Genomic DNA, 8,679 nt, shown 5'->3' on the forward strand with positions numbered 1-8,679 from the left:
TCATTAAATCTATATTTGTATCTTTCTCCAGGTTACCTCTTAAATTGAAAAGGTTTGCCAGGTGTCATAATCATAATTTTGTCTCTGCTTTAAGATATCTTATTTACAAAATTCAACAATGGGTTTGATAATTATGGCCCTGATTAGATATTTTCCCCAAGGCTGAATTTTAAATGGCCTTGAATCTCTAGTAACTTTTTGGTTCTATCATCTGTCTCTTAGGGAATATTAGTCCTGTCTAATCCTGCAAGTCTCTACATTTCTGCACTTTATTCTACTTTATCACTGCTCTTAAACCAGATCTTCTTCTGTTTAAAATATTACATTATCCAAATGACTCTTGGAAAATTTGGAAAGAACCACCATTTGACCCAGCTATCCCTCTCCTTGGTCTTTAACCAAAGGACTTAAAAACAGCATACTACAGGGACACAGCCACTTCAATGTTTATAGCAGCACAATTCACAATAGCTAAACTGTGGAACCAACCTAGATGCTCTTCAGTAGCTGAAAGGATAAAAAAATGTGGCATATATACACAATGGAATATTACTCAGCAATAAAAGAGAATAAAATCATGGTATTTGCAGGTAAATGGATGGAGTTAGAGAATATAATGCTAAGTGAAGTTAGCTAATCCCCCAAAACCAAATGCTGAATGTTTTCTCTGATATAAGGAGTCTGATTCATAGTGGAGTAGGAAGAGCATGGGAGGAATAGATGAACTCTAGATAGGGCAGGGGGGTGGGAGGGGAAAGGAGGGGGTCATGGAGTTAGAAATTATGGTGGAGTGTGATGGACTTTATTATCCAAAGTACATGTATAAAGACACAAATTGGTGTGAATATCCTTTATATACAAGATATGGAAACTGTGTATATGTATAATAAGAATTATAATGCATTCTGCTGTCATATATAAATAAAAATAATTAATTAAAAATATTACATTATCCAAATGAAGTCTTGTCAATCAACATTCAATTTGCAGACTTTTCCTCTGATACTAAAAATTCTTTTGGCATATGGTTTCCTTTCTAATTAATAGAAGCTACAATTTACTGAGGCTTTGCTACTGTACACTACAGATACCCAGCATTCCAGGTGTAATATCTGTTTCTTTCCTGGTTTCCAATTGACCATTAAGACATCATCACATTTTCTTATGTTTTATTATGCCCTCACCCCATTACTGGCATCAGTCAATTCAGACTAGTTTATGCTATAGCAACAAACAACCCCAAACAAAGGCTTATCTGACTTTTGCTTTGTGAGCATCTTGTATTGGTTAATCTCCATACTTTTCCATGCCTTCATGCAAGACCCAGATTTATGGAGGGGCCACTCTGGGAACATGGAAAGGCACTATGGTCAAAGGATGCAAACTTTGGAAAAATCTCCCTTTGACCCTTAAAAACTTAATATGGGGATAGTCCAAATAACTTCTCATGACTCACTGATCATAGCAAGTTATATAGTCACATTTAACTTCATAGGGATAGAATATTCTATATGCCAGCGAAACTTGAATGACTACCAAAATACCCATTTAAATAATTAGTGCTTTAAATTATTTTTGGAACTTGGTATTGTTTTTTATTCACTACTATTCACTAATCTTCAAGGCTAAGACAAATGACTTAATACACCCTAAGAATTACAATGAAATTGTGGGTGATATTTAACATCTTGTCTCTCAAATTAAGATAGGACATTTAGAGCATACTTGAAGTATCTTTCTGAATTATGGGGGGGTATTAAATATTCAAATGTAGGTAAAATCTACTCATTTAGATATTTATTTGCCTATAAAAGTTTTGCAATGGTGATTATGAATTTTAAAGAAATGCCACATAAGAATTTAAAAAAAATCCTTTGACTAATACTTAGTTCTTAAATTTATGCCTTACATATTCATCAGCTCTTTTGCTGATTTTTAGTACATTGCGCTTTTCAATAGTCTGTAACAGTAACCTAGTGGACAGCCTCACGATATACACCAAATAATTCTGCTCTCGCAGTTTATGACATTTGTGGTTATATCTTGCACCCAGCTGTGCCACTCCTTGAGAAAGAGGAAAGGACATAATTACAATCTTAAAAAAAAAAACAACTCTTAATTTCAAACGATGCTGTCTGGATGACAGATTAGTAAAAGGAAGGATAGCTTAGATCTGTCTCTTCTTTTGTTAGTTTACGTGGAAACAGCATCCAATGAAATAATTTGATATATTCTCTTGAAGAGGGCACAAGGGACTTTTTGTAACCCTGTCTTCAAGTACCACATCTCTAGTCAGTAAAACACTTTATTGCTTATGCTGATGCATGGGTGCACTGAGGCTCTGTGCCCAGCATTATTTAGTATTATTTCCATATGTTCGTAGGCACATACTTTAATGGGCATTATGATATATGGTTAAGTAGTCTAGGTGACATCTGATAGTAATCATTGAGTCAATAAAGGCAACAGCATTTTAAGAAAAGAATGGGCAAACCCTAGCTTTAGGAGCAAGAAAACGAACATTATAAAAGATTTAAAAGCAAGGTATGTGTTTCCTGGTCCAGAAGCCATTCACTAGAGTAGTAAAATCTGTCCTCAATTCTATTGTAAAGATTTGTCTATGGGCTCTAGTGTAGCAATTTGTTTAGGTAGATGGCATAGTATTATCATTTAAAAATGACTTTCAAAGATTGTGTTTCTCAACTGTAGCAAAAGAAATAAGTTAGTGCAAAGTAAAAGTATTCCCTGTTCTTCACAAGGAAATTTCTCCAGATTGAGAGGTTAATAACTGTCCCTGAATCATGCCTGTTTCCGTGATTATTCACACTCTCTCTCGTTGTGAGTAGCATCCTTTCCAATTTTTAATTTTTCAGCTTCTCAATATTGATCCAAATTGAGTGCGAAAATTCTTTTATAATTGCCTTAATGAAGAGAAACCTCCATAAGCATGTTTTTTTTTCACCCAACTCTCAACAGAGACATTAAATTTCCCTTTTATGTTTTTATTCACAAAATATTTTTGTTGTATTTTTACATTCTTTATTTTTATACTTTTAACTTTGCTTTCTCTCATGAAATATGACAGAAATCATGTAACTCTGAATGCATTGATTACAGGATTTAATATATGGCAAGATAGTTTTTGAAATAAAGCTAATGAATATTAGTATTTTGTAGTAATTCAGCTAATGATAATTTTGTCATTTATATGCTAATATATCAAGAGTAGTTGGCATGTAGGGCAAAATTTATTACAAAATAATGAAACGAGATTAAAACAACAGCAACAACAAAAACCATCTAAAATAACAAAACCAGTTAAGAATCCTACATGATAGTCATCATAATGTCTTAAATTAAAAGAATTGTTAAGGAGGACATGCAGAGACCAGAACTCTCATATATTTTGGTAAGAATATAAAGCAACTTGGTAGAAAGTTTTATTTTCCTATAAAACTGAAGGTATGCCTAACAGAAATTCATATCTTTAGTATTTATCTGAAACAAATCTCACACACACACACACTCACTCTCTCTTTCTCTCTCTCTCACACACACACACATATTTACACCTCTCTCTCTTTCTTTCTCATATATATATATATATATATATATATATATATATATATATATAATTTTTTTTACACATGCACGAAAAATGGTAGAGTGCTTGCCTGGCATACAAGAAGCCCTGGGTTCAATTCCTAGAACTGAAAATAACTAATGATGTACAATACTGCTTCTTGCTTTATGTAGGCACCTTTGAGTAAATAAGCAAAAAAAAAAAAAAAGTGAAAGGATAAACAAACTGAGGTATAATGGTAAAAGTGAATACTACTGAGCAATACTACTGATGCTTTAGTTAATACAATGAATGTCAGCATTGCATGTAGTGTAAGAAAAACCTTTTAAGAAATAATATTGTAAGATTCCAATTACATGAGTAGAACAGGTAGAAAATGTCAGAAAATTGGTTGTTTTATTCAAAAATAAAGCAAGACAAAATTTTTCAAGTGATTATATTGCTTTATAGTTTGATAACAAAAATGTTTTCATTTGTCAAACTTAGCAAATGTATTAAATTTTTTATCTAAATTTTTCATCAATAGAAAAGAAAAAAGCTAAACAAGTTTTGAATTATAATTAATGCTACAAAGCACAAAGTATTTGGTGGATGGAAGTGTATTGATTTCTGAAACATATTTTATTTCATCAAAATTAGATCCTGTAAAAACTGTACCTTTGGCATTAATGGTGGAATCTAAGTGGTTATTACATGAGTATTTAGTGTAAAATTCTTCCAAGATTTCTGTATGATTAAAATTATCCATTATATGAAAATTAAAATTAGGCATAGAGAAGATTAGTTTGTTATCAAAATGAAAAATCTAATAGTAAAGGAAGTTTTTAAGAAAATTAACACCAAGTTTTTGTTAGTCACTGTATTCAGAGCAATTATTTTTTTTACTATCAAGCAATGTAGTGGTTTGAGCAAACATTTCCTGAACAAGAAATTAACAATTGTTATTTTTCCTGCATGGAATAAAAACTGGAATCAGGAAAAATTGCTTTAACATCAAACTTCTTCACAGGAAGCAATCAGGAGAAAGACCAAAGTTTGTTAAAAACTTTTTTGGTTTTACAGAAAGTAAATTTTCTCAGATAAAATTAAGACGAGATTGCCTGTGTCTACTAACAGGAAAAATTGTCACCATTATGTTTTTTGTTGTAACTGGATTGCACCATTGTTTACAAAGAGTCAGTAGTTCAGCTGGAAGTAGTTGCCTAAAACTAACCTTACAAGTTGAAAAAGCAATTCTGAATTTCATATCTTCTCCATTATCTGTAAAAAATTTATCAATTGAGTTTGCTAATATGGAAATATATTGCTATTAGCATATGATGTCATATCACTAAATTTTAATAAATAAATTAATAGTATTTGCAGATACTACATTATTAATGATTAATATATACACATATTAATAGATAATTAATATAGCTTTGCTATACTTATTTAATATTTGAATGTTTATCATGTGCTAGTAAAATGCCTGTAGTGTTTACATATACATGAAGCATGAGAGACTTTAACCTTTATAATTTTAATTATTAATATATCACTTAATATTAATTTCAATGTTTGTTTTGACTATTTGGTTTTAGAAGCTATTGAAAAGTATGACTGATTATTTTGTCACTTTTTTTTTTTACTTGTTCTAATTAGTTATACATGACAGCAGAATGAATTTTGGTTCATTGTACACAAATAAGTCAAGAGATACAGAGACTGTTAAAGAAAAACAAAAGGAGTTATCTTTTTTGGGGGGGGTTGTAAAAATTGGTAACAAAAAGCATAAGAATGATTGAAGATACCAGAATTCCTTCTGGAACTACTAAACTACTAGGATACTAATTCTATGTTTAAACTCAATGAAGTTTGCTTCACCATGAAAGTCTTTTTCAAAGAATTACATTTGTGCTACTTAAAGAATGAATAATAATATGAAACCACTGGCTTTTTTTTTTCCTTACAGTGTTAAACAAAGGATTTTAAGTATGTTTTCTTTTTAATTTCTTATTAATTTAAGGTGAATTTATTAGCGCATTTATGAAATATAAGTTAAACTAATATTTTATCATTATTGGAGAACTATCCTAGTTTTTAAATAAAAAGGGTAAACTTTTTCTCATAAAAATATAAAGCAAAGAAACAATATTTATTTGAATATATAATTAGTTAATTTAATACACATTGTCTCAATATCTTTGCCACTCACTTAAGAATGCAAAACAGAGTCTCCAATTATCAGACTAAGGACCTTGGACAAATTTCTAGGGTTCAGTATAGATCCTTGACCTTAAGCAAACAAAAAGATTAGTTGGTTTCATCATTAGCATAATTCTCAGGCCAAAGTCTCCCAGATGAAAACGCTCTCTGAGGTCTAATACAATAGTTGATTGCAATGAAATGTAGAATAGCATTCACTTGTAATAGCTAAAAAAAAAAAAAAAAAAAAGAGAGAGAAAATCTTAGGAGCAAATTGCTGTTGAGTAAGATTCCCCAGCTAGTACTCTCCACTGACACACCAATTGAATGGGTATTCAAGTATCAAGCTACATGCACAAGAGCTAAGGAAGTGAGGTGAAAGACCTTAGTGCCTACTTTTAACATAACAAAATGAAAACATGCTTTGAAGAAAGTAGAAAGCAGAACTACTGTAATACCCCTCTTCCAATGCAAACAGCAAACCAAAGAGAAGCTCTTTTGAGGGAGAAAGGGAAAAGCAGTCCTTAGTCTTGAAATTCAGTAACAAGCCCACCATGTGAAATTCAGTGCTGGGCATAGTCCCATGTATCTACTGCCAGGTCAACACCTGCAGAGTTAGCAGCTGGTTCTGCGTCAGGCCAGGCAGCAAAGGGACTCACTGCACTGCCCCTCCCCTAGCCTCCAGCAGCACAGCAGAGAGCAGGAGTCTATTTGGGAAGCAGGGCACAGAAGTTAGTACATGGTTTTGTCTCAGAATCAGTGACAGGCCCACTGTGGTAAAAGGAAGCACTCAGTAGAAACTCAAATCCCCATCTATTATGCCAGAGTTCATTCAAAGAATCTCTAGTTCAGATCCAGCAGCAGAGACCTCTGTACCTGCAATTCAAATCTGAGTTTCAGATGCATCAATTCCAGCCTCAGGGTTGGCCTGAGAAATGCCTTTCTTGAAGAAAATGCAGGCCTGTGTAGGGGTAAAACTGAGTTTGGCAGCAGCCTTGATGGTCCAGGCACTATCTCTACCACCCATTCCCCAAACTTAGGTAGAACAACCATCACCAGGCTTGTACTCACTGGAAAAGGCTCTACAAGTGCTCTGCCATCAGGCAGACCTGTAACCCAGTGCGACAGACTCATGTTTTGGCATGTATGGGCCTAATTTTGCCTTTTAGACCATATGGGTCCTTATAGCTGTGAGGCTCAGGAATGACCCAACTTAATATCAGCCCAGTGGCCAGGTACCTTTATCAACATGACCTCCACTTTGAGTAGCAAAATGTGGTGCAATACCCCATTTACTTGGGATATGAAAGACTAGTAAGCACAAGGGTTTGCCTTGGAACTTAGTTATGGGCTGGTGACATCTAACTTTGGGCAGATACTAATGATACCTCTGGTTACTATGACAAGTCCTTGCTTCCCCAGTGCTGAAGTCGAACACCAGAGAAACATGCTGAGGCAACTGTAGAGTGGAAAGTAAAAGGATTTATTAAAGGATAGCAGAGAAGACTTCCCCTGGAGGAAGAAGGGGGTCAGAAAGGTGGAATCCATGGGATGGGAAGGTTTTTATCCCTTTTATATCTAAGGTCTTCTTTTGTCCTCGTATTTTCTTGTCCTTTATCTTGCTTATTTCCCGCTGTCCTGCATATGAGGGGGGGTGCAAGTGGGAAGGCCAAAAGGTGGAAAACTGGTGGGCCTATGTGGCAGGGAAGGAGTGATCTGGAAGGAAGGGCCTATGGTGATTTGATTAGCATCTCCCTATTTGCTGAGAGCTGCTTCATTAACAGTTATATAGAATGGGCTGGGCCTTGGGGACATTAACATTTCAATCTCCCAGGTGTAGTTCTCAATTCCCAGGCTCAGATCTGACTCCATTTTCTTTATGGACTCCATTTTACTAGACTGGATATCAGACCCGATTTACCTAGCTACACTAAGTACCTAACTTTAAATCTGGCTTCACTAATGACCCTTATCCCCAGGCCTGCCTGTAAATGGATCCTCTGGAAGAGCTCCAGTGACATTGTAACATATGCAGCCCCAGTCTATAATATCTACGATATATATTCCTGATCTAACCCAAAGGTATGCTCATTTTTGTGGGATGTGGATTCAGGGTATGACACAGCTTGACTTTGGTGGCCACAGGTGTGATATAGGACCCTAGGGCTGGTCCATCCATGATGAGTCTGCCTAGAACTGAGAAGAATCCTATGGTGTCTGGCTGAGGCCAAGAACTGTGAATAAGGAATTCAGCCCTACCTACCACTGCCTCAGGGAGAGGTGGTGGAAGCTATTTACTCTCATTTCTTTCTGAACAATTTGTCAACAGAGTGTTTGGGACACATCTTGGTGAGTATTGCCTCTAGTACCAAAACAGTGAAAGCACACCAAACATAGACTCCTGGACATCATTTAGTGATGAAATTTTCTTGGAGAAAATAATCAATATTTTTAAATAATTTATGTAAAAATAGGCATAAATCCAGATTAAGAAGGGTCAAGTATTATTATGCCCAGACAATGTTGTATGCCAACAAGCATCAAGAACTTTCGGGAAATGATGACCTCGCTCAATACTCAAAGTGCCCGAAGTTGGCCAGACAATAATCAATATGGAAGGCTCTCAAACAGAAAATTTTGAATGTGTTTTAAAGAAACTCAGTGAGCTTGAAGAAAACACAGAGAAACATTTCAATAATCTAACTGAGAAATGTAATAAAGAGATGGAAGCAACTAAAAAAAAAAAGTCAAATGGAAATTCTTGAACTGAAAAATACACTCAGTGAAATTTAAAAATATGATAAAAAGGCATCAATAGCAGGACATCGTCAAAAAAAAAAAGAAAATTAAATGAACTTAAAGGCAGACTAATAGTATAATACACAGTTAGTGGAGAAATCAGAAAAAAA

The sequence above is a fragment of the Urocitellus parryii genome, chromosome 14, assembly GCF_045843805.1.
Source record: "Urocitellus parryii isolate mUroPar1 chromosome 14, mUroPar1.hap1, whole genome shotgun sequence".
NCBI classification, from domain to species: domain Eukaryota; kingdom Metazoa; phylum Chordata; class Mammalia; order Rodentia; family Sciuridae; genus Urocitellus; species Urocitellus parryii.